Source organism: Rhipicephalus sanguineus, chromosome 5 (assembly GCF_013339695.2).
Source record: "Rhipicephalus sanguineus isolate Rsan-2018 chromosome 5, BIME_Rsan_1.4, whole genome shotgun sequence".
Lineage (NCBI taxonomy): Eukaryota > Metazoa > Arthropoda > Arachnida > Ixodida > Ixodidae > Rhipicephalus > Rhipicephalus sanguineus.
In genome coordinates, this window is record NC_051180.1 from 47,098,369 (window position 1) to 47,110,911 (window position 12,543).

The window sequence follows — 12,543 nt, forward strand, 5'->3', positions numbered from 1 at the left end:
TAATTTAAGTTATCCTGAGCAAATTTTCGCTCAACATTTTTCCTTCCCTTGTTTTGCAATGTTGGCAGATTAAACATGTTCGTTATTCTCGGCACAGACCGTAAAAAATCACCACCATTTCGAGAGAAAGTTTTACAGCGAAAGCTGTTATGAGAACATTTCAGCGGCCGTTTTTGGCGCCGTAGTTGTCCGCCGCCGCCGCCGCCGCCGCTGCTACCGCCGCCGGTGTCCGTAACCACTATAGCTCGAAATAAGAAAAGAAAACGAAATAAGAAAAAAAAAATCCAGGATGGAACGAGGTTCGAACCTGGGCCCTCTGCATGGGAGCCCAGTAGTCAACCTCTAAGCCATGCCGGTGCTTGAAACTGCTTTGCAAAAAGGCCCTATACAGGCTTAATGTCGGGAAGGAACCACATTATCATATGCAATATAGCGTGGTAGAAGAGTAAAATAAGCACCAAGCGTCGCACAACGCGAATTCTGTAACCAGGCGTCACACAATGCGAATTCCGCAACTAGTAGGTTGTTGAATGCTTCCAACCCATTACAAAGGGCTCCGCCATAATTCTTCATCGTCATCAGGCACAGCATCATCAAAGTGCGCATAATGCCTTACTTGCATTTAGCAGGTACCACGGCTCTCCGTAGAATGACGAAAAATGGCATAGTGCCTGCTTCCCTACTTCTCAAAAATTACAATGATGTATATCGTAGTGGGTTCCCCGCAAGTGCACTTGTATTGGTTGCCAAGGAAGCCCATAAGCGCATGATCCATTTCATCAGGGTCTCAATAAGTTTCTTCCCCCCCCCTCTCTCTCTTTCTTACGTCAACGTATGGCATATTGCATGGTGGGAGAGCGTAAGAGCGACGGGCAATCACACAATGCGAATTATGTAACTGCTGAGCCGTTGAAAGCTTCCAACCCTTTACAAAGGGCTGAGCCATAATTCTTCATCTTCATCAGTCTTCACGTCAACAATGTGCACATAGTGGCTTACAGATGTGTAGCTGGTACCTCGTTTCTGCGCAGAATGATGAATAATGGCATTGTAGGTGCTTCCCAACTTGACAAATAATGTGATTTATGACGTAGTGGGTACCTTGCTAGTTTACTTCTATTAGTAGCCCCAAGAGAGTTTACAACGACCTCTAGAAATGCTGCTCTTCAAGCTTTCGCTGTGACTGTGCTGCGCTTTGCGCGCAGGCCTGGCGTTTTTTTTTGTTTTGTTTTTTTAGTCCTTTCAACTTTTCTTTCTTTAGCTTTGTGAAGCAGAAAGTCCGCAAGGGAAGCGCATTTCACACGAATGCATGGCAACGCTTGCCCCTTTGTTTCTTTGTTTGCTTGTTTAATGTTTCCTGCCTGATGGACACCCTTTCCTTTCTCACTGTCTCCTGAATGTTTTCTGCCTCATGAAGGTATCTGTTCTGGCCATTTATCAACTGTTCTTTCTTGCCTTCTTTCAGGTCGGCATAAGTTTTCACCAGATGGAGAAAGGTGAGCTGAATATTGCTCTTCTTTTTTGCGTTTTTTGCTTCCGGTAGTCGGCACGTCATAGGTCCGGCATCAGCTCTATAAATTTGAGACAGCTTCAACAGGGACATTTAGTGCAATAGCTGCGGCTTGAGGCCACATACGTTGCTTCATACGCTTCCTACATTAAGCCAAGAAATGATGTCTCGGAAACGAAAAAAAAAATGCTATTGTTATTTTCGACATCCACTTGGCGGCGCAACAGGGACCTTTGTGAATGGTTTGCAGCAATTATATGCTTTCTTTTCCAAAGGCCAACATTTTATTTCCGAGTGCAGGAAAGTTTCAGCGCATCTTATGAACGTGGCCGGGAAGTTTCATGTGTGATAGGAATGTCATCCTTCGAAAGTTAGTCAAGTTTACAGCTGCGTAAACTCTTGCGAACTAGAGCTGCAGCTACTTCGGTACGAAACCGGTAATTTCGGCCGCAAACAGCCTTCGTGAGCACTGCAGTTCATGGGCATAAGAAGTACACTAAGCCTGTTCTGAACCATTTAAAGCCCTCCAGTTCTCGTAGTTTAAATATTAGTTGTGAGAAGGAAAAGAACAAATGTGCAGCGCAAATAACGTTTTCTTTCCTTTTTTTAGATCAGACTGCCGCGTTTGCTTTTCGGGTACATTGGGTAATACGGGAGTCTCGTAACATAAGCAGAATAAATTTTTCTTACTGCAATAAAAAACATCATACATTCGAGACGATGTCACATGTACGAGAATTAGAGTGGCGTTATCTAAGACTGCAAGCAATTTTCAGCAGTTTTTTCTTCATTACTTCACTTTTTCGAGCTTCTATTGAAGTCTATTCTAATCAAATGCGTCGGGCTAACTGCAAGAGCGTGCAGTTGCACTTACAACTTTCGATGGCTCAGACTAGTCAGAAGAAAAGGAAGAAGCAGGAAATGTTCTGACTAGTTCATTTGTCATTCCCTACGTCTCTCTATTTTACTTAACATCGCAAACTTGTCCTGCAGTTCGATCAGTGTATACCACTACGTTTTTTTGTTCAATAACACACCATGATTTTCCTAATTATTTCGCAGTGACGTGGGCAGCACAAACTCACAAGGCACGCCCCTCTCCAAGAAGCAGCCGGGAGGGGGAGGAAGTCACGTGGCCATCCCGCCAGACGCCCTGTACACGCCAACATCAAAATCGAACGGCTCTTCGAAGGACTCAACCCAGTACGAAAACGGCAAGGTGCGTACCACTGTGTACACTGCCTATAGAGAATGTTGTATTTAGTTATTTGCTTATTTCCAAATGCTCTAAACACCCTCATGGGCACTGCAGAAATGAGTGGTAGCCCACTCCCGTAAGCACAGAAAAAAAGACCATTATAAACATACGTCAATGCCTTATTTGTCGTACTTCCCGGTACACAGATGCGGCGCTTACCCTTAAGCGTAAACATTCGTAAATAGGGGCCTTATTCTGCGTAAGAAATGAATCTCACTGAAATTTTATAATATTTCTTCTCGTGTGTCAGCTCGGGCACGTACTGTTTAACAATGGAGGTCCCAATGGAAACGCTATGCCTAAGAAGAATAACACGAAGGGGAAACCGAGGTTCCCAATATTCTGCTTCTTTCCACCGGCACAGAATGGATCGCAGAACGGTCGACCTGAGCCCCCGCCACGGGCATCCGACGGGAGCATCGTGTACGCCAGCCTGGACCTGCCGGCTGCTCCCGCGCAGAACGGCAACAGGCCGGCGCCGGAACGCACCGAGTACGCCGAGTTGCAGTTCCAGGCCAACGGAGCACAGCAGCCCACATCCGAACACGCGTCCCTCTGAGCCGCCATTGGACTCAAAGTCCATCCAGAGCAGCGCGTATTCAAAGACTGACGGACCGAGCGACGTGCGAATGCTTCGTACAGGGTGCTACATGGGATAGACCACGACCTCCTATATTTGTCAGTGCCTCTCCAGGCACCCCGCAATGCACAAGAGAGCTGTGGTCCACTGCGGCGGCATCACATTTCCAGTCATTTTTATACCTGTTGTTGCTGTCCGCTGCTGCAGCTTCGTTACTATTCTTTACCGTGCTTTCTGCACTGCACGGGATCACGTGGGATGAAAAATAATCAGCGTGAGTCTATTATAGCTATGTTCTCGTAAATTGCCTGCCTGTAAATCACGACCAACCACTGCGAATGTGACGCCCTCTCAGTGACCACCGGTTTTGTTGTCACTGGGTTGGGTATCGAGGGAGGCTATGGTTACACCAACGTTACTAGATTAACCTAGGCTAGTAACGTTGGGTTATACCTACTGAAATATACCAACGGCAGCTTTCTGCGTATTCGTACTTAATGAAAAGAAGCTAGTGTCACTTTTCTAACCGCTAGAGCCAGCCATTTATCGTGCTACACATTAGATAGGAGGACTTACGGAAAGTAATGTTTCTTTTGGCGTTCCCTGTTGTCGAATGAAACATTAGGCAGCGAAGTGTTTCTGGGACAAGAAGATAAATGGGCAACAATTGGTTGAAAGTGTTTAGTTATTACAGTTAACGAAGCGCATCGAAGTACCTCTGAAGTTGCACACAGGCGATACCCTAGATAACGACGAAGAAGTATGCAGCATTTTAACATATTTAGAGGAACGTTATCATTGACGTCAGCTGATTTTTCGGCTGAATGGAAGCTGTCGTCGGCACAACTATCATAGTGACTCCATGTGGCCGCGGCATATAATGTAAACAGGAAAATTTGTTGAAGGTGGTTTTGCAGTCGACGCATCTAAGACTTCCCGAAAAACTGTATTGGTTGTAGCCCTCAGAACTAGAACATAGCGTCCATTTTTTTCATCGCTTGCGATAACACGCTCGGCTAGTCGGAAGTTGAAAATCGATGCTATAGTTCTTTTTCGATGATGGCAGTAGCATTACTGCTGCCGATGCTGCTGTCATGTAATGTGAACCCTTACAGAATTGTTCCGTTTCCCTTGCAATTGTCCGTGCTTCGCAACAAGAGCTCCAGCTGCGTTGCCTGCTGCAGAAGACCCCCAGTGTATTATTTTTGTTTTGCTTGAAACAGGGACTTTGTGACCTAATTGATGTAACGCAGCATTTACTTAAAACATTGCCGTGTCATAAGGCTCGTGAAAAGCTAACCTTTAGTAACTGAGAGGATTGGTTGTTTTTTTTTTCTCAAAGGGAAAGGGTTCCACTGGTTCGTCGGTCATGGTAGTGCTTGGTAGCTCTAGGGCCCTTTATATCAGGGATTCCCTGCTAGAACATTCGAGACCGTTACTTTGACTTTGATCGCACGTACTCTTCGAACGAGGCGCCATTTCCAGGCGTAGCTTCGCTTCTCACTCTCACAAGTTGCCCTTATTGAGCTTTTGATAAGGCGTATCGATTGGGGATCTACTGATAAGGTTGATCGTATATTGCGTGTTGCACGCATCCCCTCAGCGGTCTTCAACAAGTTCAGCAGCGTTGCACAAGCTACGTCGGCTAGTGAGTTACTCGGAGATGGTGCACCGAGTTCCAGAAGAAGCTTGCACTGCCTAGCTCACACCTGTGCAAAAGGAGACGACGATGCATCCCCGTTTGCGACGTGTTTTACGTTCAGAGCCATATGCTGTGTGCTTATGCTAGTGTGTCGTGTGAATATTGTATGCTTTGTGTTTGAGTGTGTGTTTGTGTGTGTGTTGTGCGCTACGTTTAAAGGCCTCAACGCAGCCTTAGGCAAGGTGCCTGCGTTCGTACCGAGGAGATGTAATGAAACTGACCTTTAACCAACGTTGTAAGTGTAAATAGCGACAGCCATTTTCTACTCTTGTTTTGATGGACAAACTTCGTGCCGTCCGATGAAATAGCAGAATACATCGTATAGGAAAGAAATTTATCACTGAGAGCTTGTATTACTGCAGTTTTTAAAAGGGCGCCCTTATACGCGAGTATTCTGTGAATCTTTCTCTTTCAGGAAGAGTATTACAGGTGTGAAGTACGACTCCCTTGTTCCCCTACTTTGAGTATTGCGTGGTAGAAATAAACTCGCTACTTTCTGATACAACATTAAGTATGACGAAGTCCAGCCTTTCAGTGTGAACTCACTTGCCACGTGACCAGCACAGGCAGGTCTCTCCATTGGTTGCATGCGCAATGCTAAATAATGTTAATTGATATGCAAGTACACTTACCTTGTATATAACCCCCGAACTCCGCCTCCCCCTTGCCCTAGAAAATTTCAAGTACTTAGTACATTAGCCTATCGCGGTGTGAAAATATAAAAGATTGAAGCGGTTTCCTTTCATCTTTTCGAATGTCAACAGAATCCGAGAAAGTACGCAGCAATGTAAGGAGCTTGCCATGCAGAATATGTTATCATAATAATAAATAGATATTGCGCTTGCCTGAAAACATTAAGTGCCCAAGATGATATTTAAAACAACCCTCAAGACTAAGAAAAAACTTCTCCTCCTCGGTTCTCAACACATATACAAAGTTCATTGTACATACACTGTAGTGAACGAGGTATATCTTTAAGTGAGTAGACCAGATGTTTCGCACAAAGGATTTTTTGAAAATAGCTTTTCTTTAATATTCTTATTCAGCGCATTGTCATCTATTATGTCTAGTAGTCTGTATGTATGCATGTACATGTACTCATGAGATGAATGAAGAGTAGATTATGAAATGAGCCGTTGTAGTCATTGTGGCACTGAATATACACAGCCTTTTTCGTTTTGATATTGTCGGAAGTGTTATTTGCGTTGTACTTGAAACAAGATATGCGCATGCTCTGGTGGTGAATGCCAAATGCTCCAATGTGTCTTTTGCAATGTAAGTTGTGAATATATAAGTAGGCTTTAGTGCCGCTGAAAAGTCGGGGTCACGGGAAATGTGTTGCCCTTGGAAAAACTTTTTGTCGCATACCCTCTCCATAATTATTGCGAGAAATACTCTTAAAAAGGGAAATGAATTCGAACTTTCTTATCTTGTTTGTAAATTATTGGTACGGCTTTTCCCAATACAAGCTAGGACATTCTGTTTGTCTTATTACTAACGGGAAAATGGCGCTACACTCTATCATCAACTTTGTTTTGTTTGCTGATCTGAATTGACTAAAGTTCCACAATAAGCGTTTTCCGAAAACGCTTCATCTGTGATTACATTATTCTGTCACAGAGATGTAGTTAAACTTTTTCTGTGTGATTTTCTCGCAGGCGTTAAGATGATCTGTTGCATTGGTGACACTAACAAACTTTCTGATCATCTGGCTATTTTTCGTCTTGAAAAACATAAACTGAGGACACAATTTTTGTCATTGCTAATCTCCTTGTAATCACCTTTTGAAAATATGGTTTGTTTAGTTGCGTTAAACAAATGCAACATTTTTTGCTGGCAAATATTGTCATATATTTATTACGACTCTTTCAACTCTTCTCATTGATAGGCCATCATTTATTATCAATTCCGCGAGTACTGATGAAAAAGATAACAGAACCGAAATGCACCACAGACACATCCTTTTCGTGGCTTGATAAATTTTTACCTCTGGTGGCGGCTCAAAAGAAATAAGAAAATGAAGTACAATATTTATCATTCCATTTTACGACGTGTTTGCGTCTTTTTTTAACTATGCTGCTTAACTATCGACTAGCACTTAGTCAGTTTTGTTAGTTGACACGTAATCTTTAATTTGCCAGCTCATTTACCACGCTAAACTTTCACGCTGCTTGATGCAGCCCGTGCTACTTCAGTCATGTATAATCATCATTGTTCACATGAGCGCTACGTTGATGCACAGTTACCGCAATTATTTTTCTATGACGTTTTATTGCCGAATTTGTACTTGTATGTAGCGCGATCAAACTTACGTTTGTACATTTGCTACATCACTTGTGGGACAATAGCAGCCTCAACAAAATGAGCCTGATATGTTTCTTTACATAGTAAAAAAAAAACAAAAAAAAAGATAAATCGTGTTATATTCCCTCCCTTTTCTTACACCATGTGCAAAGTATTCCAGATGACGTTTGCTTTGACAGTAAATAGCGATTAAGTGTGGAAGTGCTTCTTGCGTATCTCATGCATATGTCCTGTCCAGCTTTTCTATTTGCTTTGAGAGCATCCCGTTTGCGGGTCAGTACTTCAATAAAGTTTGCACCCGTCCGTGTTTATAGGTGTTCTGCAGGGCGACTGCAAGAACTTATTTGTGTAGCTACAAGAATTGCTCTTCATGAAGCGTTCGAGATCTCTCGGCTGTAAGTTGTGCTAATAAAGTATATTTTTTCGTGTATTTGGTGAACATTTTTCTAACTGCTGCCTTAAAAATGATTTTTCGACAACTGCTGCATTACATTACCATACAAATCTCAGTAAAGAATACGTTAGTACAATGAATTTAAATTTAGCTGCAGAGCTGCTTATAGTTTCATTTAGCTTGCTGGTTTCCTGCAGTTCGCTTCATACCAAACCTGATTTGTGGTCGACTAATATATCTGCCGATAATTCAAGCGCTTCAGGCACTATGCAAAATGACAGTACGGGCACTGTTCAGCATGCCCATTGCGCAAACGCACAATTAACAGGAGTTTATTTGCATTTGCTCTGTCTCCTGTTCACAAACACTTGGGAAAAAGCTTTTCTGCAAGTCTCATTTTCGTCAGTGAAACTTCCAGCTGCACCAAGTGATGTGTCCATCATTGCCAGTTTACTTTCGTTTTGTGCATAGCAGAAATAAATCTCGCCTATAATTTTTAGTTGTCATGATGAAATATTTGCCAAATCAAATATTTTGTTTTTCTCTTAATATTTCTTTTTAAAGAAGCAATGTAACAGAAGACAATGCAGTTTGTCCTAAATTATAGTTATCTTTCTAGAGCATCAATGTTTGGCCAGATACTTGTGCTTGCTGTTGCAGTATTTGCATCTGTTTTCAGTTAGCTTATTCAGTTGGTTTCGTCGGCAAAACGACTCGCCGTGTTGGTACAGTAGTTACGTTGCGCCGTTGCTTACGCGAAGTCGCGGGTTGGCTCTTGGCCGCGGCTGTCGCATTTCAATTGAAGCCAAATGCTAGAGGCCCGTGCACATATGTTTAGGTGCACGTTAAAGAACCCCAGGTGGACGAAATTTTCGGATCCCTCCATTACGGCGTGCCGCATAGTGATGTCATTGTTTTGGCATGTAAACGTCCAAAGATTATTTGCAGCAATCCCTAAGGCACCCAAATGTAGCTCCGTGGACCCCTGGGGTAGGCGAAGCCATTTTTGGGGGTCCGCGAAGCCAGCCTTCGGGGAAAAAAAGTTTTTTTTTGGAGGTACACTATGTCACGTGACAGCGCCCCTTCTAATTTTTCGTATGCTTCGTTGCATACTACATGTGCATTCCGGCGGAGTTGACTTATGTTTCCCCTTCTCCATGAGATGGCTACAGATCTTTTGCTGCAGTTCTCAACGACATAAGCACGCGAGCATACTTTTTCTAGGCTTGCATACTTGAAGAATAAGCATGGCTAGAAACAAGTTGAATGTGGCTGCAGACCGCACAACTCATTGACAAGCTGTTGAGATCGAATTGGCGTGGCACTTTAGTTTGACCATTTTTTACAGGGAGAAGAGAAAGGCACCTATTATATGCTTCATGTTTTGTTAATTTATGACCCCCCCTCCCCACACTCACACACCTTCTCTCACTGCAAGGGGTCCTTCATCACTTCCACCAGTCCACAATTGGTCCCCGAAGCATCCATGGCTGAGAACCAATGTCCTAGGATCAGTGTATATTTCAGCTCTAGCTACCCATCAATTATTAGAAAATGAACGGCGGCACGAAAAACGGTTATACCTACGTAAGTCCGTACGCTAATGCTCACCAGCCTGAACTGCCGCACCTCTTCACCAGAAATATTTTAGAAATCTCATGGCCCATAGTGCACACTTTCTCTTATTTCTTAACAGACTGATATGCTTCTGTGAACCATTCAGGTGCTACATCATTTAAAATCAAAGAAACGTCTTGGACCCATTCCCAGGACCTGCTGTGGTAAGGGAGTTGCTTACAAGTAGCAAAACATGGAATTTTTTTGTTCTTGCTTGCTAAGAGAGTGCTAAGCACTCTGTTGGTTACCACTTTATCGCAGAACAAACAGGCGTAGCAAATACCTTAGCGGATATTAAAAGGAAAAATAGGCCTGTGCAGGTCACGTCATTAGGACAGATAACAGATCATCAGTTAGAACAACGGAATGGATACGAAGAGGTAAGAAACGCGGCCGTGGAGGAGATAGGGTTAGATGGAGTGACGAAATGAAGAAATCTGCAGGCACAAAATGAAAGCCAGCTAGCGCAAGGCAGGCTGGGATTGAGATCATTGGGAGAGGCCTTCGTCCGGCTGTGGACATAAGGCAGGTTGATGGTGGTGATGATGATGATGATGACTATATTGACACACCGAGAAGGTTTTTTCTAATTGTGTTACCGTTCTTGTGAAGGTTTTAGTGCAGGTCCGCTTGATGTCAAGTATTACATATTTGGATACTGCAAAACTTAAATACATGACCCGCGGCATTGATCTCGAAGAAGTGTGAGATACGCACTACGCCGTGAAAACGCATACGCTGAAAACAACAATGACGGATGGCCCACTCTTGTCCGCAACAGAAAGCCAGCTACCGTGTAAGCACAGCTAAGGTAGGGCGCAAATCAATGCGTGAGAGCGCATCGGTCCAAGAACACATCCTTCTGAGAGCGCAAATGTGAGTGGACGCGTCGGATCTCTGTTGACAGTCGGCGTGCTGCAGCGATATTGATGTTTCAAAACGCATTATGCCTCCCATAGAAAGCACCCTCTGAGTGTTTGCTGAAAAAAAATGCTCCTTTTTTCACAATAACTCTTCTATATACTTTACCCTCGGCTGTGTGTTCTCTTTGTGCCCGATCGCGCCCGTGGTGCGTATCCTAGCTTCCGTAACGCTGCACGCTTTTATTTTGCCTTCGTACGGCATACAAGCCGTTTGCATGTTCCCGCGTTGTTCTGATTCTTGTATCTGTTTATTTTTCCTATTTTTATTTTTTGTTTCGTGTTGTATCGACGTAGTGGAGTCTCGTGAAAGTGCGGAGTTGTTGCTTCCCGTCAAAATAACGCTGCCGGATATACAGCAAGAAGAAAATTGTTAAACATGGAAAATAGATTAGGAGAAATAAAATTGCCTTCCGCTGGGTGAAACAGACGAGATCATCCGCGTTGTTGCTTCATATTGCGGTTCGCTTTGTCGCAACGCTTATCCGAGGTGACATGCGCGATTAAAGTAGATATAACGCGATTCTCACGGCTTGTTTCTCTAGGGAAAAGCGAGGTATTTCAAACTTGCGCTCCTCTGTACACCTTTGAGATGTTGAGGCCCTTGTAAGTAGTCCTCATGACCCCAATAGCTATACGAAAGAAAAGCAAGATAAAACAAAAATATCACAGGATCCCTTAAGTATTAGGCTACGACGGCTCGAAGGCAAACGCCATGCCGTGTGGCTATTTTACTGTGTGCTTTATGTCCACGTATTAGCATTCGCTAATTACAACTTAACTCCCCCAAATGATTTTTACCGATTAACTTTTGGTGATTAACTCAGTGCTCAATGAAAAAATCACACGCTATTTTATGCATTCGCATAAGACGACTGCCAGGCGAAAGCCTTCTTTGGATTGTCTTTTTTTCAGTCGATGTATTGATCCTTCCCGGGCCCCTCTAAAGGCTTTCTGCACCTAACGTGGCTTTGCATTACCTCCAGGATCGAAGACACTGCAAGCTTTTTGCACTTCACCTGGTTTCACGAGGCCTCCGTGATCGGCCCATCTTTGACCAAGTGTCTGTCATGTGATGTAGTTGTCATGTGACGTCGTAGTGACGTCATGATGACGTCATGGTGGCGTCGAAAGTTTTGGCTGTGTAGTAATGATGACTTCGTATGGTGGCGCCATCACGTGATGATGATTTCTTGCATCACTCGTGTTTCTTGCATTGTTCCGACGCTGACGGTCAGTTTTCGCCTTTCATGAGGCATCTAAGGCTTTCGCCTTAATACGCTTTTATTATCATATTATGAATAACTTCCACAAATTAACTCGCAACCCACTCACTTTGCTTTATCATCATACATGCGCGACGATCAGGCTTTCACTCGCTTTTAACACGAAAGTGTTTTATGTCGGAATCCACCAAGACTTTCATGAGGTATTTCCGTCACGGAACTGCGTCAGCAAAATGAACGCCATCAGATGACAAAGAAAAAAGAACTATAAGAAAAAGTTCCGTTGATGGGAATCGAAACCATGACGTCTCGATCCGCGACGATGGCTGGCGGGCGTATAGACCACTGAGCTACCGCCGAATTCATTACGGAGGCGATATGAACGCGCCTTTTATCTTTCACAGTTGCCTCTCACAGTGCTCTTGGATGGGTGGATGCTATGAGCGTCTCCTTTATAACGGGGCGGTGACATCTGTGCCACCAGGCTCGAAAAAAAAAAACGAACAAAATAAAACGCGCCGTTGCAACGACCTCCCATTCAGCGCATTTCTAATAAAAGTTTAATTTCGTCAACGCTTTAACACACCGTGAGGTGGCGGCTTTAGCGCAAACCTCGCTCATAGCATCCATCCATATCGATAAATAGCTCTTCGCCGCTCGCCTGGCTGTCGCACCGCGTTCCTCGCTCGCCCTGTGAGAAGTAACGGCCAGGCTAGCGGGAAGGCACGACACTCGTAGCGTTTCTCTTCGCATTTCACGACGCTTTGAAGGAGTGCATATCGAGCATTAGTCTTTATTATGTGCTTGTTGATGCCATTTTTGCGCGGGATTCACCACATGCGGTGTCCACGTATATGTTAAAGGGACACTGAAGAGCAAAACGATTTTTCTCATATTAGTAAAGTACTCTTTCACGATACTAAAAACACCACGCTTGCTACGAGAAGACGCTTGGTAAGCGAGAAAACGCGCAAAAACAAAATGTGGGTGGCGACGCCACCTTGAAGTTCCCGCATCATTCACCGTGACGTC

The 12,543-nt window shown here is 43.9% G+C and overlaps 1 long non-coding RNA gene across 1 annotated transcript; it reads left to right on the forward strand.

Moving 5' to 3' along the window:
* Positions 1-1,405: 1,405 nt before the first annotated feature.
* Positions 1,406-7,784, forward strand: LOC119393588 (uncharacterized). The gene is made up of 3 exons (XR_005183939.1): positions 1,406-1,496; positions 2,573-2,729; positions 3,133-7,784. It is a non-coding gene; the product is annotated as an uncharacterized LOC119393588 (long non-coding RNA).
* Positions 7,785-12,543: the final 4,759 nt, after the last annotated feature.